This window comes from Ornithodoros turicata, chromosome 7 (genome assembly GCF_037126465.1).
Source record: "Ornithodoros turicata isolate Travis chromosome 7, ASM3712646v1, whole genome shotgun sequence".
Lineage (NCBI taxonomy): Eukaryota > Metazoa > Arthropoda > Arachnida > Ixodida > Argasidae > Ornithodoros > Ornithodoros turicata.
The window spans coordinates 24,108,099-24,133,253 of NC_088207.1; the positions used below are offsets into that span (position 1 = coordinate 24,108,099).

The following is a 25,155-nucleotide window of genomic DNA, read 5'->3' on the forward strand; positions in this document are numbered from 1 at the left end:
TCAGTCTAGCATCGGCAAGAGCCGGACTTGAGCGCTCCAGGACAACGTGCGGTCCATGAAGAAACGGATTGTGGCTCACACTCCCGAGGGCGGCACCGTTAATATGTGGATTGAACCTAGGTAGCAGCCTGCGAGTAAAAGGCAAATATACCGTCTTCTCCTAGGAGACATCCATCCCTCGCTTCGTGAGGTATAGCACTGCTTTGTCAATAGCACTCTGTAGCCTGGCCTGCAATAACCAAATACAGATGTCATCCGCATGCATGCTGACGCGGACTTCCCGGGTAAGAACGCCAGGTAAGTCGGCGAGAACCAGATACAAACCTAAGTCATCTTGCTACCCATCGCAGTGTGATAACGCGTGTCTGTCTGTGTACCCAACTTCTAACTATACAGATCAACATGAAACAAATGTTAATAATAACTTGACAACATTTCCAGCCTATCAACAGTCGAGTTTCTCCAGAGAAAGTATACAGGTACTCAGAAATGTTCTTGAAGTAGTACTTAAGTACTTGGTACTTGAAGTATTCCCCATGCGCAGACAGTGTCTCAGCAAAACAGCCAGCGACACCTGTGAAGGCCGCAGTGCAAACCTGAAGGAGCATATACACTTGTGTTTTTTTTTCACGCCGTGTTAGCACCGCGAAGCAACTGTGGCTATGAGCGGCGTACAGACGTGGACAGATGGAGATAGGGCAGCAGGAAGAAGTGATGGGGACAGGGGGGTTAGTATGCGTCCTGGGCCGACTTCAGAGAGAACTGGGCAGACATTCGTCTGGAAAGTCTTCGACAAACCCAGGAAAAACCTCAGACAGCACAGCCGGTGGTGAGATTCGACCCCCCCCCCCCAAAAAAAAAAACAAACAAACTTCAGCACGGCCTTGGCTACCAACAAATATATACTTGTATATCTTATATACCTGTATGTTTTATATATATATATGTATATCTGTTCCTGTACACCAGTATACCTGCATCTATATACCTGTGTATCTGTATATGTACGTGTTTATAGCCAAAAGTATACACAAGTGGTGCACGAACGTCTTTTCAGACTTTGAATACAAAATTAGATACAAAATATATGAAGTTTATATAGGCTGAATGACTGTGAAATGGCAGCACCGAAAAATTTTAAATACTAAATTTATTCAGGAAGACGATGAGGCCTTTAAAAAGACACGAAGAAGCCGTTAGTGACAACCAGTTGACCGAAATCATGCACGTACCAGCACTTAGCCTTAAAACTGACTGGACATTCAAGAAAGCTACTCTCAATGATAATTGTGATACGTTTGCACAAGATTTCACTCCAACGCTGCACTCCGCCCCCGAATCTGCCACTTCTGCTCTCACTCCCGCTTGCTCTGCCGCCTTGCAGTTTCATCCGCGTTTAGTACAAGTAGTTCCCAATATCTAAACGTTTAAATGCATCAAAAGCTCAAATGTACACCCTCTTGGCGACATAAAATAGGTGCACTCTGTCACTCATTAATATTCACCAACACTTCTACAACATTGTCATAAGTTTGTCAAATAAGTTTGAATCTGTCGAAGCCTCCTACCCTTTCGCGCCATTACCGCTTCCACGTCGTTTTAGTGAACGAAGGCCGCGTTCGGGTACGGTGATCATAGCTGGGGTGTTCGAACTTCGCAGCACGTGTGGTTTGAACAGGTTGGGACAAAAGTTTACGGAACACGCCAGCGACGTACTTTTTCTTCGGCGCGACACCCTAGCGGCTGCCGGAAGCAGGTGAGTTCATTGTTTCAAAGGGGGGTAGGGGATGGTGCGACACACAGCGGTAGCTTCGTCTTCCTAGGCACACCCAAGCGACACCAGAACAACCTCTGTGTGTCGCACCCTTACAACGCCGCACTCTTCCCCCCCTCCGAAACAGTGAGCTCACCTGCTTTTCCGGCTGCGCTGGGGTGTCGCACCGAAGAAAAAGTATGCTGCCCGCGTGTTTCGTAAACTTCTGTCCCAACCCGTACGTTTTCATTGTAGCTGAGCCGTTGCAGCTCGAATGTGTGAAAGTCAGCGTATCAAGGAGTGATATCTTTGGCAAAGTGTTCTGTTGTAGTAGGTCTGTTGATACGGTACGTCTTAACTCAATCGCTTATGCGTCACCGTCTTTGTTGGAGGACTGAGATAAGGCACTTTTCTTATCATTTTCAGGCTTCATACTGTCTGGATTGGCAATAATGGTGTCACAGGTAACATCAACGAGTTATTCAGACTGAAAGAAAGGTGAGCTCATGTCGCCTCCCTCCGATTGTTTTGCAGTCAGTAGCTTGTTGCCTACGTCTGCTCCTTTTGGAGTTTTGTCGTGGGCGTCGCCCGTTGGAAGTTGAAGCGCCCGGAGGCATGATTCCAGTCCTGCGCCGTGTTGCCCAAGTATTCGGCTGAAAGCTCGCTAGGGAGTCTTCAAAAAGTCGCTAGATGTCGCTAAACGAATTTGTGATGCACATACGCTGTGCAAGTGCGTCTCTGCGCATGAGAGGAGGCAGTGATAGGGAAGAGGGAAGGCGCCGCCGTAGCCAATGGGGCTTCCCGAGTGGAGTAACCGGGAGAGGATATATGCGCAGAACGCTCGGTTACTTGCAGAGCGTATATCTAGACAATGTCTCCAGATTTACCAACCGATTTTTCAGATTTTTTTTTCGTGTCACCCACCTAGGGGGCCGATTATGCTGACACCACTTCCAAGATTTCTGCTTCATATTTTAATCCGAAGCGGGATATTTGACGCCCACGTAAAAACGCTCTTCGAAACACTGTTGGACAAAGGGACGCATTCGCCAGCAACACTGTTTCACGTACAGTTCAGTTTCGGACATCAAGTGTGGCGCGACTGCGCGTGCTTCTTCTTTTTTTTTTTTTTTACTAGCTAGAACTGCACGAGCAAGGGACCTATCATGCTCTGGCGTCATGGTGGTTCCAGAACGATGAAGATGGACTATATCGGAATCAGCGCGTACTTGAACAACAGAGTAATATTTGTTGACAACTTAATTGTATTCTTATCCAAGTAGGAATATGTGTGATTTAATATTGCCCCTTGGTGTGCACACACATCTCCTCCCAGAAACTCGTTATTCGCACAGCACAACCCTGATCCCTGAGATGTGCACAGGCGCAAGTCCTTTCATTTTAAAACTATACTTTCGACGAGAAATGAAAGTTTTCTCGTGATTTAGGAGCGCTTTACAAGGTTTCTGAGGGCATTGGCTGGCCGATACCACATTGGGCAGCTTACTGTTCAAGTCGCTATAGGTTCCCCTCTAGGCACCGGACACGTAGATGTGGTCTCTGGCAGAAAGACGCTAAACCTTGCGACAAGGCCTCTAGAACGTCAACACTGCTCCTGCGCAGGGGTCAGGGCGGCATGGGAGTTCCCAGGACTTTTTCCAAGGGTGGTAGAAAGAGTTTCCAGTGGGGGGTATCCCTCTCACCTCTTCTCCTGGATACGGAGGCTGCGTAGTGTGCGGGTGGTCAGAGGTTCATATTATTGTGACATCTGATTCGAAACGTAAGCCCCTGCTTACTGACGTTGTCCTGCATTTCGGAAGTGACACGAAGGAAGCTGTTCACGTGATAAAGATGCGTTATTCAAACGAGCGACATCTCCACCGAATATACTAGTCGAAGAAGAAAAAAAAAAGTAACAGGAAATCTGTTGATAGGGTGGGAGTTCCATCGCGTCTGATGTGGGTTGCTCTGGGAGGGGCGTACTGCCAACGCCACCTCGATATAGAAAGCCTGCTTACTCGTCGACGTGACGTAACAACTAAGAGCCACCTAGCCAATCAGGACCGTGTTCTCAACGGCCGTAACAAATCGCGAAAGTGCTTGCAGCGGTCGTAGTCATGGAGACGAGCCACTGTCAGTCGCATGGGCGGCCAGTCTCGTCCGCGAGTAGCATGATGGAAGGAATCACAAGGAGCAACCCCTCCAACAGTTTTCTATCGGGACGAGCGTAGCCGGCTTCGCATTGCATTCTGGGATGCTCCTGTCTACCACGTGACCGCTCACGTGACCCTCCAGACAGCATGGCGCCAGCAGAGCAGAGGACACGAGCTGTAGTTGTGTCACAGTTCAGATGGCGGTATTACGTTGAACGCGTGCTTGCGCTTTATTTTTATGTGTTCGAATGTTTACTGTTCTATTAGAAGACCAGCCACAGTGTGCAGAACGCAAAATGAGTACGCGGGACCGGAAACATCATGTGTGACAACGGTTACTTCAACGTATGTACTACGTTCCTTGATTAAGTGGTAAAGAATGCCGTTCTCAAAATACCATTAATCAGGTTTGTACAACAACAGAAGATATGAAATGAATATGCGGCACATTTTGAGGTCCCAAATGAACAATTCAAGATGACTCGGACACACACGGGCTACTAAAACAACTTACCGTGTACTTATACGAACAAAACGCGTTCCCGTGACAGAGCTACTTTCAGTTCAACGAGAGCCGCAGCCGGGACTGGAACACATTACTGTTGGATGTTCCCTGTGCTCTCCGTACGTGTACGTGCAATTGTATCCGAAGCTCTCCACGTGAGGGTGCAACGTACCTAAAGGCTGAGAAGCAAAGGGAAGCTCGTGTTACGTCTGACTCGGCTGACGCACAGTTTTCCTCAGTCGAAGCTGCTTTGGCAGAGCGAACTCATGTATCACGGGCGACTCGCCCGTCTCTTGCATATTGTATCCTCCTATTAAAGAGTTGAACCTAACAATTACCATACGTCGTTTCTTTACACACATTACCATACCATACTACTAACACCCACTACCATAACTACCGTACATACTAACACATTACCATACACGTTTTCACAATAAATTACTTTCAAAAAGCAAAATCATACGGAGAGCAGCGCGAGAAACAAAGCCTTGCAAAACAGAAACTTTAGAGGGGATCACGTGGTGGGTAGGAACTAGGAAGCAATGGCGATTTTGACTCCAGCGACCGCTAGAGGGTGGCTATGTCTGGAGCGAAGAGCCGCTCCTTGTGTTTCCTTCCTCCATGGCGAGTAGTGAACGTCCCCGCGCACTAAATGGGAAAACAAAACGGTCCCATATTTTTCTCAACACTAGTTTACTGGAAAGCGTGTTGGAATTGAAATTGCGAAATTGGAATTGGCTGAAATTTGGGCATTGCGACTTCTTGAACAGACCATTTCACGCCACCTCTAGTGAGAGTGTATTGGCATCCTCTAGTACGCAAGGGCTCATGGGAACTACGAGCGCCTTAGAGCATTACGAGACTGCCAGAGGCGGAGGTAGAAGAAGAACAACAACATTCCCGGTGTGCGCAGCAACAGCGTCAGCCGGGCTAAACCATAACCGAAGCAGACGGCGGAGCAGTGTCGCTCAAATTTCCCATGCTGCTCGGCGCTGCGCGCTTGGTGGAGCGCGCATCTTTGCAAAATTGTCTATTCGCAGAACGGCGCACCGCGGTAGAAGGCCTGCTTAGTGCCTCCTCTCACTCCTTCGCACGTAGACTTATAAAGTCAGCCAGTCGCAGCAACCAGTCAAGATGGCAGCCAATCGATGATTTTAAACACAGGCTTGTGGCGGCCCGTGTGTGATGACGAAGACGTGCCTCTGCTGCCACGCGCTACGGCTCTGGCACGGCAGTTCTACCGGCACCGTCCTAGCGTGAGGCCACGACCATCTGCCCGCTGGGACATTCCATCATCGCCGGTCAGGACTCATGTAGAGTAACACCACCTCCTCTACATTTGGTGACCCGAACAACGAACACCATGTTCGGCATAATTCGGCCCAGTACAATCCCAAATTTCTGCACGCCCACCTCTGAAGCCATCTCCGAAGGTACGGTGCATCGTTCTACCGAGGAACCGCTAGGCGACGACGTCAATTCACCGCGGCTCCACTCATCGCAACGCACGGCCGCGCAACACCATGGTTCTACCCAGCTCGCTCATCTACTCAGCTCGCATCGCCATGGTCTCTCACTCTGCGTCACGTCGCCACATGCTTCGCGATGGCACTCCTCGGGCTTTCACCAGCGGCACCTTCACGAGCATCACGCTCCCATACCGGTCGCGGTACGCCGCTGCGGCTGCATGGCCCCATCCTCATCGTCATGCCAGTCCCAAGAACCCTGCCCGCCTTGCCTTCCCACCAGGCTTCGATACAGACTGCTGGCAGCCCATCCAGTGGCGCTCAAGAGGCACCGGGACCAACGTTCCACCGGGGACCCGCACGGAGGCCACCGAGTGCTACTCCCGGTCTCCCCGTGCTTCGCGATGGTCCTCCCCGGCACTCTCCTTGGCGACAGTACGAGCTCACCGCTCACGAACCGGTCGCGGTTCTGTCGCTCCATCCTGCATTACGTTCTGCCTACCTGCCTACTCTGCTCTCCACTTCGGCCCGCCCCTGGAACCCTCCCGGCCAGCTCTTGTCCGCACCGTTCAGCCCGCCACTTCTGCCCACTCATCACAAGACGCAAGACGTCCCTGTACTGCGTGTCGCCCGTCTTCCTCCTCTTCCTGTATCGACGCGGAATCTCAACCGCCATCTCTACACCGCTCCGCGTCTGAGGGGGGGAGTGATGTGGCGGCCCGTGTGTGATGACGAAGACGTGCCTCTGCTGCCACGCGCTACGGCTCTGGCACGGCAGTTCTACCGGCACCGTCCTAGCGTGAGGCCACGACCATCTGCCCGCTGGGACATTCCATCATCGCCGGTCAGGACTCATGTAGAGTAACACCACCTCCTCTACAGGCTTTCCGTGCCTACCAGTGGCTGCCCAGGCGGGTGATGGTCGTGATTGACGGGCTCTCAGTTGATACATCACGTCGCTCGAGCGATCAGCATTGTGTTCGTTTATTCAACTCGTGCGACCCGCGAGTCGGAATTGTGACGTATGAAGTCATCGTACGTCATCGACTCCAGCAACCCATATTGAGAGTCACTGGGAGTCGACTCTCGAGCATCTCCAGTGTTGAGTCCTGGAATATTAGAACGGGAGCCACAGCAACGATGATGACATCACGGGAGCCGCGCTGTTGTATTATTTTCAACAAGAGTCCGTTCGCTCGACACTCGTATTACCTCTACGTTGTGTTTGTAGTGCGCGCACATTGCAGACGATACCATATCTTCCCTGTCGTCTGCTAGAGAATATGTTGCGGCTGAGCCGCAGGGTGTTCCTCATGGTTAGAAGAGTACGAAAAGACGTGACGTTGAGCGCCCGCGTTCGCGTGGCAGCAGAAAGCTATGACGTTCCGCCGGAGTATTCTGGGTACGGATGTGGTTCGTGCGCGTGCACGGATAAATTAATGCGGTGACACACTTCGTAATCAACAAGAGAATCCGAACGGCACACGCATATTAGGTAGGCCGCAACAGCCGCATCCGCTACTCAAATGCAGTAATTAGCGACGAACCAGCGTGGGCGAGTATACCACGCTCCACACGCTTTGTTCGCCCTATTCATACTTTAGTTTTTTTTCTCTCGGACGCTCATCAAAACCTGTGACGCAAATTACGCCAACGCTGCAGAACCGAGATTGCGAGCGCAATTTCCACAACCTCCTACCTCCTGGCGGCGATATTTTGCCTCCGCGATGCTGTCTTGCTCGCGCTTCCACAATGAAGTTAATTACCTCAGGCAAACGCGTTGCAATGACATTTCATTATGCAAATGCACACTGTCCAACGACGCGACGCGATTAGCATGCTAAGCATATATAGAGAGATTTCTTTTTCGCTTCTCTCTCTGTTTAATAGTACGGAAACCGTGCTGTTCTACTTCGGCTAGGTCTCCGGCGGAGTTGGAGAGCATAGAGTCCACTAGGTCTCCTTACCACGAGTTAATTACTTCTGAATTGGGGTGAGGAGCACATTATCAAGCAAGCTGGTCGACTGTCCGCAAGAACATCTTCCACGATTTCCTTAGGCATTGAATCAAAGCTGCTCGGGCCTATTTATTTATTTAGTATCAGTATTTTTTGTGATGGCTTCTGCCTATCGAGGAACGATGCCTTGCACCTGCTAATCGACAGAGCCACTGAGAACGCCTGCTCTTGTATAAGAACGATGATATTTGCAGAGCATAGCGTGCTAGACATAGCTTGGGGCGATGCGGCCCATCCCCTTTAAATGAAACAACTCAAATTTACTGGAAATCATTACCGGGCGATATTAATAATGGACTGCTGATCCTCGGAGATCACTTCGTTCCTTTCGAAATTATTGAGAAATACGTCATAGGATTAGTAGAATTTCTACTCTAAGAGGATTACTAACACAATTAATCTTAGGATTAGTCTAATTCCAAGTTAGGCGACATACTAAACGACGAGTCCATTTTACATGCTGACTATCGATTATTATTAAAACTTACGACATGCTTGCTGGGTTGCGAAGGTGAAACACAGTGTGTTGCAGTTTGAATAAAGACCTTTCTGCAATGTGGAACTGAACATCCTATAGATGAAAGAAGGCGTCAGCGTTTGGGGATATCCCCAACGGTGGACCCCATATATATATATAGGTCATCTGGCTGTCAGGTTGCTTATAAGATACCGGTATCATTTCTCGATGTGTTGTAAGAATCTGTCCAGCGCAACCTGCACCCTTCACGTGGCAGGTTGCACCATGTGATTTTCTTTGATTAGTACAAAGAAAAGCCTGCTGAACATTAACTGCAATACTGAAATCGAATCAATAATTTTTAATTTTAGAATATAAGGGACACGAGCACTTTGGGGTCGCAAAAAAAAAATAACGTTGTCGTCAGTACGCATGCTCAGAACCCAAACTGGTGTACGGGGGAAAACCTGCGTGAGCGTGTAGTCTATAAACGACCGAGAACATTGACGACGACAACATTTTCGTTTCAGGTTAGCAATTATTTTAAAAATATATACTTTTAAACGTAACACCAAAGCAACGCCCTTTGTTTACGAAAGGCGGTTTTACAAAAATGTTTCAATTGCCTTTCCTTTTCTGAGTCTTGATGTTTTGAGTCACGCTCATTCATATACTCTCATGCTCACTTACCGTCATCTGTTCACACGCCATCGCGAACATGGTCGGTCACGTATATCAATGGTATGCGCTCATGCTCAGCCTATGCTTGCCGCAGTGAGGACGCGTGAGATTACTCATGGGCAGATTTTACAGAGGTGTGAATAAAACCATGCAATGCAATTGGCACAACATGTCGTGGTTCCCCACACTACGGGAGAATATTACGAAATACGCCACTTCGCGGTAAAAGTCCGAGCTGCTGTATGTCGTATCGTGTCGACGCGGGATCTCGACTAAAATCTCTTTGGTACACAGTGCCTCTAACGAAAAAAAGAAAAGAAAAAAAAAGAGCAGGAAAACTATCCCTGCAATATGGAGCTTATCGTTACTACACAAAACGATGCGTACTGGAACGCTTTATTGATATCTCTCGGTACTGTGAACGTCACTTCGCCTGGTGTCCAGTGGGTGTTGAACTATGGATAATTTACTCCTCTGTTTGGTTCGAATTCACTTGTTCACTTGTGGCGAGAAACTATACGAAGGTATAACACACAGACACATACCTTGGATGATGATGAGGTGGTCAAATTATCGCCGCTGTGGCGGTACACTGCCCTATTGCACATTGGGGACCGATGAGAGGACGATGATGGGTGGAGTATACCGGTTGAGATCAGAGCTGTATCTAACGCGTTACTCGGTAACGCGTTACTATTCTTGGTAACTAAGTAACGACTCAGTTACTTCCTAAGAAAGTTTAACTAATAACGTACTTAGTTACAAAAGTTGATAACGCGTTACTGCAAGTTACTCGTTCCTTTTTTTTCCCTCACTGTCACCTACCACGACCGCCAGTTGTGGTTTCTCCCGCGCACTTGGCGGCATTCGACGAGGCAGAAGCACGTGGAAAAATCCACAGCGAAGAGCAAAGGATACCGGAGAGCCACGCTTTCTCATTGCTCTAGCGTCCACAGTGTTCCAGAAAACTCACTGTGTTCTTTGTGTTCCTCCTTTCAAGGATTCACTGCTCTCAGGGCGTTTAGTGCTTTGTCTCTTTGTCCCTTATACTTGGGAACTCATGTCAGCCAGCTTTGAGCACCAGTTGCTACTGAAGTGCAACCCATCATGGATGAGCTGAAAAAAAATAAAATAAAATAAAGAACTAAAGGACGCGATGCTTCCGTATTTCTGCTGTCTTGTATGCAAATGTAACGTATAAAGCAAGTCGTTACCTCCAAGTAACGAGAACGCGTTCCTTTTATTTGTTAGTAACGGGTAACGCACTTAGTTACTATTTTTTTCGAAGGAACGAGTAACGTATTTGGTTCCCTTTTTGAGTAACGTGTACAGGTCTGGTTGAGATCCGTCGCCAGACCTGTGGAGCGCAGCTTACTCCGCAAGAAGACGAAGACCTTGCATCCGGTGGGCAGCGTTCGACCACGGTCCGAGAATCTTCGCGAGGTTAAACGGCCGTTTCTCTACACACTGCATAGCAGCTTCCATCAGTGCACGCTCTCGGTGATATTGCCCACAAGCCAGGATGACGTGGCAGGGGTCGCCATGCACTCCACAAGTGGGGCAGAAGGAAGACGAGGCAAAGGTATAATGAATCGACGTAACTCCCGTTTATTCCGTTTACCGTGTATTCACGGGAGCGACATCCTAACTGAATATTCTGGTGGAAGAACAAGCGAAAACACTGCTCACGGAGCCGAAGTTTCGTCCCGTGTTATGTTGAGCATTCACACGGTGCGGAATGTCGGAAGTGACGTACTGCGCATTTAGCAGACGACACTTAGCAGACGACACCGTCAGCGTCTTTTCCTGTCGTCTGCTACGGAATATCTTTGTGGCTGTGTCGGAAGAGATTCCCCACGGTTAGCAGTGTACGTGAAGACACGACGTTGAGTGCTCACGTGACAGCAGTACGGTATGACGTTTTTCGCATCACCCGCTGGCGGAATATTCTGCGGAATGTCACTTGTGTGAATACACAGCTAGAGGAACGTCGTATGTGTCGTTAACGTGCAATATGACGTCCGCTGTTTACTTTAGGCGAACAGAATTTTACACGTTAAACGGTACACAGGGCGTGCGCTCTAACTATGGACAAAATTTTTTGAGGGGGGGCACCAAAGTGCAAAATGTCTCTCCTCACAAAATAGAAGATACGGTTACTGTTACAGCAATGCAGAGGGATAAGATTCCTTCCGTTGGGTCTTTCGTGATTTATTTGCAAACGAAACCGCAATCTTTCCTTTGCGAGAAGGGCAGCAATGCGGAGCATGCCCGGTTGAGGTTTCCTCAAATGAGTTTATCTAGTCATTGCGGGGTATCATTTGAGGAGACCAATGGGGCCAACAAGAAATTTTTGCAAGTCAGTGCACCTTTAAATAGTCAATTGCCTCGTTTTTTCAATTACAATAAATTACGATATGTTCTACTAGATCATGTTCGCCACCCTGTCGCTACCCTAGCAAGTGTCGCAGCAATCCTCACGGGCCGTTGTTGTCATTAATTTGGGCTAATGAACTTCTTAATTACGAAAGATAGAAGTTCGGCGCAATGACAATATCTCTTCCTTTTTGGTGCGCTCGTATCGTTGCCGTTCTCGGAAACAGAGTCAAGAGAACAAGAGCTTGGGGGATGTGTTGCCTTTCCTCCCCCCCTCCTCGCATTTAAGGGCAAGGTTAGGAAAAGAGAGCGTTTCTGGCGAAGCGAGGGCAGAAATGGCTTCCAAATTTGCCCTGTTTTCGGGGTTACATGCTAGCGGCTATATTGGCTAAACCCACTTGTATTGCTCCATTGCTGTCATTGCGCCGAAGTTCTATTTTTCATAATTAAAAAAGTTAATAAGTGAAAATTAATGGGGAGAACGCCCCAATAGGTTGTTCGTGCGGCCACAAGCTGGCTGACTTGATCTACAAGATGTCGCCATTTATTATAATCGAAGGAAAAAAAAAACATTTCTCCATTTCATAAATTCTATCCATTTAATCAGTGTTTTTTAAATCGTTGCATAATTTTTTAAATAAAAAGGCCACGAGAGGAGCATGGATGCCGGTTTTGCAGGTGGGTCACACGACGTGCAGGTGGACATTCTCTCGAAGACTATGTGACTACTAGATGACTAATTACTTAAAATTTATGAACACTCTCACTAGGGGCTTTCGAGCAAAAGTGAGACATAGCAGTATGAGAGACGAGACAACCCATGTTGAAAACCGTTCTATCGTGCCGTTCTCTCGTGCCATCTTGAAAGCCGTTCTCTCCATCTCAAAATAAAGTTGTTGTTGTTGTTATATATTTTTTAGATTTCTGAAACGAGCGCGTATACGTAGAAATACCGGGTGTTTAACAAAAGTCCCTCAAGAAAAAAAAAAAAAAAGGAAAAGAAAGAAAAAAGAACGCGTCGACACTTTTCATCGTGAGTATTTCGAGTAATTAATCGGTTTCTATATTTCTTGGGCGGAGCAGTGCAACAATGCACTCTTTGGATCAGCTATCCGGCTGTCAATTTTGTGTTCATCCGTCTGGTTGGCACACTTGGGTGACGGAGGATAACAGCAACTTTATTTTGTTAGGATAAGAAACAGACTCAAGACCGCAAAAGACACTTTGGTGTTCCTTCTCCTTCTCTACCCGACTAGTACAGGGCGCTCGCGGTACATTCACCGTCATTCATGATACGAACAGGGTATTCGCTGCGAGATCGACCTATAGGGGGCGACAGCGTCACTTTTCTAGTGTGGATAACACGCCGGCCGATGTTCGGAGTTTGTGGTTCTTTTCCGTAATTCTTGTGTATATTCACCTGAAGGTCATATATAATTAATTATTGATATTAATAAATAAGAAATATGTACGAACACAACTCACAACGAACGCTCACAACTCAGGTCGTAGCTGTTGTCTCAACGATCTTTATCAAAAAAGGTTATTCGTTGGTGCCACCTGTTTACGAATCATCGGGCTAAATAATTCGCGAACGGGTGCACCATTCGAATAACTTTCTTTTTTACAAGTATCTGTCCGGTGCCGCCTACAACCTACGCACCGTGTGAATGAGCGGGAGTCGCTCATTATTTAAATAAAAATTCAAATGAGTTTCATAAAAAACATTACTTCTAAAGCAGGGCGCGATCGGTATTAAGATGGGTACTATCCCTTTTGAGACTTTCAGTGGACACCTTTTAGAGAAAAATCTGTCACCGAAGCGGGTCATTTGTTGCTGTAATTAATTGGTTTCGGTTTACATATTTTTGTCGCGGCTGGTCGCAGTGAAGCGCAAAAGGACGCTCTTCCACTCCCTTATCCACCAATGAATTATGTCCTTACACCAATGAATTACGTCCTTTTGCGCTTCACCGCGACCAGCCGCGACAAAATATGTAAACCGAAACGAATTAATTACAGCAACAAATAACCCGCAATACTTTTCTCTAAAATGTGTCCACTGAAGGTCCCAAAAGGGATAGTACCCATTTTAATGCCGACAGACTTTAGAAGTTATGCTTTTTTTTTACGAAACTCATTTGAATTTTGATTTAAATAATGAGCGCCTCCAACCCTTTCACACGGTACGCAGCTTGTAGATGGTATATCAGACAGATCCTTTTAAACAAGGAAGTTCATTGATTAGTGCACCCGTTCGCGAATTATCTGGCCCGGGGATTTAACTGAAACACCCGGCAGGGTTAGTGCAGACAAACTGGGCAATGGCGTCACTCTCTACATTCTCGCACGAACGCGCACCTGTTCTTATAGGAATTCTCTGCTTGCCCATTTTATTAGTTACGATCACACTTCACAAACTTGAACACATACATCACCCTTGAACGGCTTGAAAAGCTCGACAGGCTTCCGAATTTAGCACCTCAAACTTGCCAAGAAAAATCTCTCCAGTTACATATCCATCATTCTTCCGATGCGCCATCTATACCGTTCCGCCGAGATGAACCCTTCTACTACCTGCAAGCGCACACGTGGCCTGTCCGGATACCCGCCGCATCCTTTTCTTAATATCATCCATATGTACTCCCCGTGGGACATATCCCTGCCGAAGAAATGTATCATATGCGGCGGACGACATGAGATCTCCTATTTCTCTTGAACGGTGACTCCGCTGCCAGGGGAGTCCGAGAGAGAAGTACGCCTTCATCAATCTTAGACCCTGCCTTCCACGCACACTGAGCAACAGCTGACGGCCGTTGGTTCGCGTTCGAAGGTATATGGTAAACACGCTGTGATTTATATCCATATATATTCGATTTTCGATAAACATCACCGTAGCTTGTTCTTTGCGTTGTTGAGAAGGTTTTTTTTTTTTTTTTTGGCGTTGGTTTATTCTTGGGCGGCCTTTGTGTGGTGCGTAAGAAAAGAAAGAACGCTTACACACTTCCTTCTTATCTTCCATCTATCACTTTCAAAGCAGAAAGGATGGCGTTTCTTCTTGTAACAGCTCTATATTATACAGGCGGGCAGAGTACAGAGCAGTTCCGAATTCGCGGCAAAGGCTCCTCGACGAAAACGAAGAACCCTCATGTGTTCCTCCGTATGAAGCGCTCGATTCACAACTATCAAAATAAAGCGTTATTGTTCTCCGCGGAATAACGTACCGTAGCGGAACATCCCCCACCATCGTTAAATTTGTATCATCACCATCATTTCATTAAAAGATCAGTTGTGCACTATTGCCACCTTCTTGAATGGGATTTATTCTTTGCGCTCCAACATTACGTTTTACTCGCCAAATCAACCTCAACTTCTAACTGCATGCAGTAGAGGAAGAGGAGGAAGTAATGGGAAAACAAGGGGGTGCCTTGTTGGAAGCTTACTGTCTCTCCGATAACAGGCTAGTTTTGCTTAGAGTCACCAAATAAGCTTCGCTTCAGAGTACCGACACTGAGGTCCAAGGGAGAGCAGGAGTACCATCTTGTTTCCGCAGCACACCGGTGTCAACGATGAAAGATGAAAGTCACTGAAAAGGTTAGCCAGCTGTAGGGATCGAACCCACATCTTCTGGATTACCGGTCCCTTCTATGTCGTTCCAGCCACGACCTACTAGATTATAACGACCATGTCACAATCAGAAAACCCTATGAGGAGCCTGTCCGCACGATCCGCCAAGGGCGCTACTGATCGGCACAACACGATTGGACGATGGAAATTTGAATTCTGAACGCGCAGAAGCGTGTGTACGACTACCGTAGCAGACGACAGCGATAGCCCCTATGAAAACGCGTAGAATGATGATGATAATCAACCTCAGAATGAAACATCTGTGGAACGTCCACCGCTTGTACAGAAATACTAAGGTAAGCTGAAGTACAAAGTATTGTAGAAGTTGAGGAAGCAATAACTGGGGCGATCAGAAGCGCCACCGCTACCTTCCAAAAAGTGCGGCGCATAGAAGGGGTGCGCCTGACATGGTCGTTATAATCTAGCAGGTCGTGGTTCCAGCCTCAGAACATCAGTTTCTCTCTTGCACACCGGTGTCATCCCCATTTGACGATCAAAGATGGCTAACAAATATTCCCTGTGGGATAGAGAAGCGTGTATATATTTGTTGTGCGATAATCCATGTATTGTCAACCAGAGCGTTCCGGAGATGTCAAGGTGAGCTCAAGGCCGTCAACTGCTACTTGCAAACGAAAGGAACATTTCACCCGCGCACGATAGATGGCATCGTTCACTAAAGTTCGCACTGCGCGTGCGCGTGGGTAGCGTGGCGCGGAAACAAGATGGCGCATGCTCGCTCTTGGAACTCAGTGTCGATACTCTGAAGCGTAGCTTATTTAGTGACTCTAGTTTTGCTTTGCCTCTCCTCCTTTCAGGAGCATCGGAAGACCCTCGTCACAGGAGGGGGAGGGGAGCTGAAGTTAAGAACGTTCTGTATGTACAGACAAATAAACAATTAAAAGTAAAATAGAAGAGAAACAAAAAAAGACGCAGTAAAGTTACTGGTGCTGCGGGCAGTGCAATTATTGATAATAGTGAGTTTTAGTATAACCACGGTCCCTCAATACTCTTTCTGGTCTGGAAACTCCGCTCGAATACAATAGACAAGGTCACTTAGGGACAATTGCTCCCGCATGGGGCGATCGCGTCGTTTGGGAGGAGACACCTTCGTGGAGCAGACGACGTTTCCATAGCGCTGCGTGTTTTTAGGGAAGATTTGATCAGCTACTTTTTAAAGTTCATTTCGGGTTTAGGGCAGAAATAATTCTCGAATAGGTTCAGCCCGCACATTTTAGTTCAGTTAGCGTAAATTTCCAGATTTTCCGCGTAGATTGCAACTTTCGTTGTTGTCTTTTTCTGGCACGGAAAATGTTGATTTTACTCTCACTCATATCTCTCAATGAAGGTTGAGAAACATATTGATTCATTCTGTTACACAATCACACAAACTATAGTGGTGTGTTATAAAGTAATGCCGCTTTCGGTAGTTATTTCGTGAGGGCGAAACTTTCCAAACGCGTGCTTTCCTTGTAGCATGCAGTTTGTTGCAATCTGAGCAGAAATAAAATTACGAGGTGATTCTATTTCAGAGAAGACATAAGACTTCATAAGAAGTACTTATAGAAATCCTGCGTTGTAATCATGATCACCTGAAAGTCGTCTCTGGTGGTATGAGAGACGGGGGATACACATGCTATAAATCGCATGACTCGATCGTTTTCGGTGAAGAAATAAACTTATGTTGTTTTTCGATGTGGTTGACAATAACTTTTTTTTTTTTTTGATTGGGTGTTAGCGCCGCGAAGCAACTGTGGCTATGAGCGACGTACAGATGTGAACAGACGGAGAGAGGATAGCAGGAAGGAGTGGGGGACAGGGGGGTTAGTATGCGTCCTGGGCCGACTTCAGGGGGAACTGTGCCGACATTCGTCTGGAAAGTCTTCGGAAAACCCAGGGAAAACCTCAGACAGCACAGCCGGCAGTAGGATTCGAACCCACCACCTCCCAGTCTTCAGCACGACCTTGGTTACCACCAACGAGCGGACGCCTTAGCCCACTCGGCCATGCCGCTGGTTTGACAATAACTGATCTATATTACACTATTAACGTATTGTAGATATCTTTACACACTTTGGGAAGATGTATCGACTTAAGAGCGCAGTGGCTCTCATGCGTTCCCTTTAAACATAATGCACATCATCCCATGATAATATTTCTGAAGAACCCTTCAAGTATTTCTACTATTTTTGCGGCTTGGACTGACTGACCAACCAGTTGTAATAAGGAGATTCCAACATGATTTAAGCCGGGTTACTAAATTAACAGGATAGAATTTCCGCTTACAGAAGTGTGGCCCTAATAGCACTTTTCAGCTATAGAAATTGGCTGACGAGATTCAGGTGTCAAATTCATCGCGTTGGAGATAGCCTCGGCGTATCAGTCAGATCAGTTCCAGGACGTTCGAATGAACAAACTATTTAAAATGATAAAATTGTAGCGGCGTGTGCTGCTACAGAACGAAGTTTTATGTGGGAGCCGCCACTGTTCTCATAGCTCGGAAATAAATTTTAGGACTGGCCAAGAACTACATTTACAAGAAAAACGTTGCAGTATCTGGTGACAAATAAATATAATAACCGGAAAGAGATAAGTAAGGAGAAATGCAGAAAATTTAATGAGTCAGTCTTTCGCTTGAAAGTAATGGTGAAGCCAAAGAAACGATATTTCGTAGCACTATACACGGGCATGAATGAGCTCTACAGTCTGTAGTGTATAGGCCGCAGAAAAATTTCACGTATTGCAGATCAGAAAGGAAAAAGAAAAATGAAAAGGTAAAAAAGTGAAAACATCATCCCTCCCTCTCCCCGCTTCCGATTCGGCAAAAACGAATATATAAGCCGTTATGTAAACGGGTGCATAAACGAGTAAACGGGTATTAGCTAACTTCGTTTACTGCTGCATCTTTCCTCGCAAGTTGTACCATAAGAAATGTTATTGTATTGACATCATGTTGAAAGACCTATCATTTGAAAATTTTACGGTTCTTATAGTGTTTGATGCTCCACAAATCACGCACATCGCAGTACACCTCCAATAAGGCTATTAGCGAATGGTTTGTATTTATTCCCGTATAACCAGGTCATCGCTGTTTTGTAGGCAAAGAAAAAAATACTTTCATTCACTTCTCGTAAAGTTAAGGCTCCGAGGAATATAGTCACTCGAAAATGCTGCGTGCTCGTATCAGTCTCCTTCATCTGTGTAGATCATTCTTACACACGAACAGAGTGCAAAGATTGCAGTAAATTTCAAGGATATTTTAAAAAATGAACCTCTGTTTACGCACGCAAAACGCAAGCACCACAAAAGAAGAAGTTCTCACTTCCAAACACCCGCAGAAACACATGCAATCGATACGCGCAGGCAGCGGCGGACACGAAAGTCTCCTCCCGAGCGACGATGCGCCGCCACGTGTCGTCGGGGCGCCCTAAGCGAACTTTTCGCGGGAGTTTCCTGACCAGAAAAAGTATTGAAGGACCGTGGTATAACGTACGCTGTCGTCTTTGCGTACGTAAGGGATAGCGTGATGGTTCTGGGCAATGCGCAAAGCTCTCTTTATGTCCTGCGCGTGCGCAGAACCACCAACGCTATCCCTTACGTACGCAAAGGGGATAACGTACGATATACTAGAACTCACTAATATGTTAAAGGAAGGGTAACGTGAAATATAACCACAATGTTTCGAGGTACCACCGTGTAGACCTTGGCTGTGTCATCACACACACAAGTCACCACCTCTCAGTTATTCATAATTTTCGCACTAATTTAATTTTGAACACTTTTAGAAATTGACACGTGGCGACCCTCCACGTTCGCGAAGAACAAAGTTGGAGTCTGCTCCGGATTGGCGTACAGACATCACGTGATATTGAAGTACAACGTAACGCGTTTGAGACAGTTCCGCCTCTCTATGTCCTCTGCTCGCTGTACCGCTGCTGTTTGAAAGCCCCAAGCGCTTTAACGCCCTCAAACCTGAGAAGGAACTACAGAAAGATTCTCCATGAAATCGCTTTGTTCTTGCTGAAAGTATCGAACACAACGATATATATATACAGGGTGTTTAAAAAAAACGTGTCATTCGGACTTTATAAAAAAAACGGGGCAACGGAAAAATACGGGGTAAACGGCATTTGTGTGGCAACTTAATTTGCCTCTTGCCAAAATATTTTCATTTGATTTTAATTAAAATAAATTGAATTTCTTTAAATGAACTCCAAAATTTCCCAAGTCAACTTAACGTTTTTTTAACGGAATTAGAGAGCCCGTAGCGAACTTAGTCAGATACACCAAGAAATCTACTCAATATTGCAAATGGAACTACCCAAAAAAAGTCCCGAAATTGTGGCTTCAAACTTTCGGGTGTTCAACGGCGCACAAAACCAGTCCGAAACATGCGCGGAAAGGAGGACATGTTCCTGCCCCCACGAAGCTATCGCCGAACCGGCGTGTTTTTTTTTTTCGACCTTCTACCTTTCATGGGGGCAGGAGCATGTCCTCCTCTCCACTAATCCTTGCGTCTGATTTGGTGCGCCGTTGAATACCCGAAACTTTGAAGCCTCAATTTCGGGACTTTTTTGGGGCAGTTTCATTTGCAATATCGAGAGGATTTCTTGGTGGATCTGACTAAGTTCGCTACCGGCTCTCTAATTCTGTAAAAAAAAACGTTAGGTTGACTTGGGAAATTTTGGAGTTCAATTAAAGAAATTCAATTTATTTTAATTAAAATCAAATGAAAATATTTTTGCGAGATGGCAAATTCAGTTGCCACACAAGTGCCGTTTACCCCGTATTTTTCCGTCGCCCCGTTTTTTTATAAAGTCCGAATGACACGTTTTTTGAAACACCCTGTATATATACAGGGTGTTTCAAAAAACGTGTCATATATAAGCGACCCGCGTTTATCCGGACGGCCTCGTTTCCCGTGAAGATGTCCGGATAGCGGGGAACCGGATAAGTGAAACACGAAAATCGAGAGTGATCCTTACACGACATCTTTATTGGCCATTACACAGAAAACTATCCATTCTCATCTGTTCGTTCTAATACACGCATCCAGTTCTTGCAAACCTTTGCTAATGGCATTAACTTGCGAAATATTGTTTTGTTCCTCGGAAAATACTAGGGCTGTTCTCAGTGCCGCCCGCGCATTTTTTTACCGTCAGAGCTGGTGCATCCTCGCTTTCATAATCAGATTCTTCTTGAACACTATCGGAAGCGACGACTCTAACGATGTCGTCACCTGTGACTGCAGCGCAGGGATCCTCGTTGCGGACCTTCTCAATCTGAAATGACAAGGCTGCTCAGTGGATTACTTTTGTGTAACGTGCAAAGTCGGAAAGGGAGAAAATTCTTCCTAGCAACACCCTATTTGTGTCAGTAAAAAGGAGGCCACGACCAGGGTCCTAGACCTCGCTTGACTAGGTGTGGGCCAAGTGCCCTTCCTGGACAATGACCGGATAACTGAAGCCGACTGTTGGGTATTAGTCACTTCTGCTCCCTGGAATTTTATAGTCCGAGTCCGGAAACTGAAGTCCGGATAAACGAGGGCGAAACACATGGGGAGAAATCCGTCCCTAGGCTTTTTTTGTCCGGATAGCGCAGGATCCGGATAAACGAAGTCCGGATAAACGTGGGTCGACTGTATAAGCACAGAGAAGGTAAAGAAGGATTCAGAAGCCTTGAGGGAGAGTTAAAAAAATAATTTATTACAACTAATTACGGGAGAGAACTAAGGAATGCAAGACTAAGAACTAAGAACCTTAGTTCTCTCCCGTAATTAGTTGTAATAAATTATTTTTTTTAACTCTCCCTCAAGGCTTCTGAATCCTTTCTTTACCTGTTCTGTGCTTATATACTGACGTGTCCATCCGTATCCCCCTGAATCATCAGTGTATATATATAAACCTAGAAAGCGATATATCAAATTGCAAGGAAGAACTGTGTAGTACCCAATCGGGCGCTACAGGTCTTGGAGGTTACGAAGGTCGCGAAGACGACTGCCATTTAGAAGGCACAGCACGTCGCGCTTGACGTAGCGAACCAGGGTTTTCCGTGGAAAGAGTTTGACAATGACCTCAAACAGTTCGTGAATGCGTACCACGCAGAAGAACGCAAATCACGCATTGACGAATTGTTTGCGTTCTTGTGTTCCGTAATACACTAGCCGTACACCTTCGCAATGAACTGCATACTGCACTCGCGAGAAACGCACTATCTCGTCTGATGTATCGTCTAGTTGCTTGCATTTTCAATAGATGGCGCGCGAGTCGCCTCAGGGTTGGGGCGCTTCTGGAGTCCGCTAGCTTGCTTTGTGCAGCAATCTTTGAAATGCGATTAGTGAGAAAATAGCAGAACTATTACGTATGTGAAGTGTCCAAGTTACAAGCTTTCAGAAAGCCATACAGTTTCTACAGGTTTGTCATTCACTTTGCAGTTCCTTTAAAACTGCATATACAAATGCCACAGATGCGTGAGATGTGGCGCCCTCTCGAATGTCGTCTGCTACTGGATGAAAACAAATGCACGTGAGGAGGCGCCGCGATTTCGTATACATATGTATATACACAAAATTGCTTGGTCCCTGGCCACATCCAGCCCACCAACGCTCTGCCCTCAAGGCTCTCTTCACCTTTCTGGACACCATAGGACTTCGATCCTTATTGTGAAGGGGCTGATTATTTCATTCCCCGCTGCGCCAGCAGTAATGGGGTAGAGCATCGCCCCTGGCGATGAAACTCCCCAGTCACCATCTCGTAATAAAGTTTGTTGTTTGTACAATCGTTGAAGCGTGTCTCGTGGAAGAAGGCATGAAGCAGGGCGATCTATTCATCGGCAATCATTCTTTTCTCCGCCATCTTGAGGACGACGCGAGCGCCTCTATAGGTAGTTGGAGAGGCGAATAGAGACTCAATGTGCACTCCGAGCGAAGCTCGTGCAGTTCAGATCCCTGAAGAGGGAAGCGCCCGGTAGCCATCTTTAGAAAGGGCTGCCGAAAAGATAGGGCTACCGGTAGAAGGGAGCAGAACAAGGCCATACAACCAATAATATGTAAGGAATTGCACAAAAAACTTACAATATGAAGAGCTATATTTAAACGTGGCTTTCTTGTGGCGGCGCTGTTGGACCATCTGACGTCATTTGTTTGTAAACAGGGATAGGTCCATTGCCGATGGTGAATTGCGGTTACATTCCGGCTACGGTTCATGAAAAAAATTGAGTTCCAAGTGGTCTTCGGTTCCGTACCGCGGTTTCAGTCTTTGAGTGATGCTGTATAGTGTCGAAAAAAACACAAAAAAAAACAAAGGCCAGGACCCAACCGGAGGATCGTTATGATCTCATATTCGATGCGCTATCCACAGAGAATACGAGCTAATCAAGATCAGAGCACCACATGGAAGGTCTTCCCCAGGTCTAACAGGAAATAACCTTATAGTGCGCGGACACAGGTAGATATCTTCATGGAAAGCCCTCCGGAAGACATCCCAGAAGAATATTGCGTCCCGACAGTAAAGAAATGCGTGCTTTAGGGTATCCTTCTCGGGGCACATCTTACAACTGAACTTGTCATAAGGAACCCAAAGTCCACGAATACGCAGCCACGCTCGAACTGGGACAGAACTTACCCACTTCTGTGTGGCCAACAACGGCGAGCCGATCCTGCCATTACTCCCCTCCCTCTGCTCTTAGACCGTAAGTTGAGAAGAGCGAGTCATCTCTCAACAATGAGCCAGCGAGAGAAGAAATCCTTATCCTTGCATCCCAAAGGGGCATCCGCATAACGGGAAGAAGGGCGTCTCTCCCTGGATCCATACAGAACAGGCTTCCGTACACAGGAAGCGGGCACAGCATATCGACAGAAGACCAGTACAAACGACAACGGAGGAAAATCAAAGACGTACTCAAGGGGAAACAAAGATAGCAGAAAATGAAACGCAGCAAAAACGAAAAACACTCTATTTTTGGCGCATTGCCAAACGCGTACGAAATAGACAACATTGCCGCAGACGAAGGGTGATCCATGCGCTGTGACCGTACATGATTTGCAACCGGAGATTCCGCTGCGGGCGATGCAGACGCGGTGACCCAAAATGAAGAACGTACTAAGCGGCGTGCGGCCGATAATGCCAGGAAGCGGCGTATGACAAAGCATGCAGCCATTACACTCGACCAGACGTTCAGAAATGAGCACCAAAGAGTACGGTGACTTTGATCAAGAGGTGAACGCGTTCCCAGGCGAAGCCGGTGTTTCTGCACGAGGCCCATTGCAATCTATGGTAGGATTTGTCGTTGCGCCGCACGCAAATCATGTACGGTCACTCACAGCGCATGGATCACCCTTCAGGACTGCTCCGACATATTACAGCGAGCAAAAACAGCGCTCCTCTTGCAAAGCGGCGCTAGAGCTATAATTTAGGGAAAGTTCGGCGATAGTTTCCTGTCTTTCCCGTCTTGGCGCCTCCGGTGTTCGACACAGCACGCGGACGAACAAGCTCGATCAACAGACGATTTCAGGAAATCCCAGCGCTCATTGCGCACGCATTGTATCCTGGGAGATTACTGTGATGCGGATAGGAGGACTGCCCTTCATATTTCGTTTTCGCTGACCTAGACAATGGGCTCAGAAAGGAGAAGCCGAAATGGTTTGGAGACCTTCTTCTCCTTTGTTATGAGCAAGTTTTCATAGTTCAAAGTGACGCTAGGCTCTCTCTGAGATTTTCTGAAGTCGTCTATTAACTGAACGAAAAATTATCAGACAGTTTGGACGACAGTCTCGCCAGTTCCAATGCGGTCGCCGTGTCGTGAAATGCGGAAGCAAAACAACTTCAAGACTCCAGCGGCGTCATCCCTGAAGGGACTCCTTATTGGCCAACACGAATGTAGTGCTATGGTCAGTTCCCCCATAGGGACGACGGTAAACAGTAACATTAACAGTACAGCTTAACGTAGCACCTGAAAAGAATAAAATCTTCGAATCATCTACCATCATGGTCTGTAATTTATTCGTGATAAGCATAGAACCCGGATGTTGAAGCGTCTACGACTTCACACAGGATCGCCGCAGTTTACCAGGGTTAATGATTTCATGTCATACTCGGTCAATTTTCATAGTTGATAATGTACATTTGGAACGAATGATAGGCATGTTTTCTTCCTCCTGGCGAAGTATCAGTCTCTGAAGATTCGTGAGTACACAGCACATATGAAAAATGTCTAGGTGCGAGAATGTGTAGCGCGTGTTGCCAAGAATCAATCAAGAATGTCAAGTTTGGTTTGGTTTGGTTTGAAGAAAAAATAAAATGGAGAGTTTGGCTTCACTAATGTGAGGCCCGCAACTCCACATCACTTGCGCCAGTTACTGTGGTGGAAAACTCGTGGAATGATGATGGCAATGAAGGTGAGCAGGATGATGGCGATGATGATGCTCAATGATGATGTCAAGTGAATCACTGCAACAGGTTTGTTCCATGCAAAAGAGGTGTCATATACTCCATCCCGATATCCTGCGGGAAGCAATATATCGGCCAAACGTCACAGTGTCTAAATCGTCGGATCCTCCAACACAGGGCAAAAATTCGAGCTCAGTCAGATGACATGCCTTTAAGACCAAAAGACCACATACGTTCCTGCCCTAGATGCACTCCTCTCTACTAACTAATACTCCTGTCTCACTACTCAGGGGTACTAATACCCCTGTCACACTGCAAACCGAATGACATTCCCAGCGAATGACAATCGCACCGAATGCCCTTGGTGCACGGTATTGCACTTTTCACGTGGGTTCGGACCTGAGCCCAGAGCTATGTGATAGTGTCTTGGTGTGGTTTGGTATTAAGCAAAAATAAAATGGAGATTTTGGCTTCATTAGTGTGAGGCCTGCAACTCCACATCACTTGCACTAGATACTTTGGTGGAAAACTCCCGTAATGATGATGCCAACGAAGAGGAGGAGGAGGAGGATGGTGATGATGATGATGATTAGTGGTGGCGGTGATTCCGATAAAACAGTTGCGCACACACTGAGATGTAACAGAACGCGCAAACACGCAACACGCAAACAGTCGAACAGAAAAACCCACAAAACACTCATGGACTCAAAACTTCTTGTCTGCATCATGTCCG

At 46.7% G+C, this 25,155-nt stretch overlaps 1 long non-coding RNA gene across 1 annotated transcript in view; it reads left to right on the forward strand.

Moving 5' to 3' along the window:
- Positions 1-1,791: 1,791 nt before the first annotated feature.
- The window catches only part of LOC135400375 (uncharacterized), a 199,634-nt gene continuing 176,270 nt past the window's right edge, over positions 1,792-25,155 (forward strand). The window contains exons 1-3 of the long non-coding RNA XR_010424600.1: positions 1,792-1,951; positions 2,009-2,100; positions 2,180-2,251. This is a non-coding gene — a long non-coding RNA (uncharacterized LOC135400375). The remainder of the gene's footprint in view (positions 1,952-2,008; positions 2,101-2,179; positions 2,252-25,155) is intronic.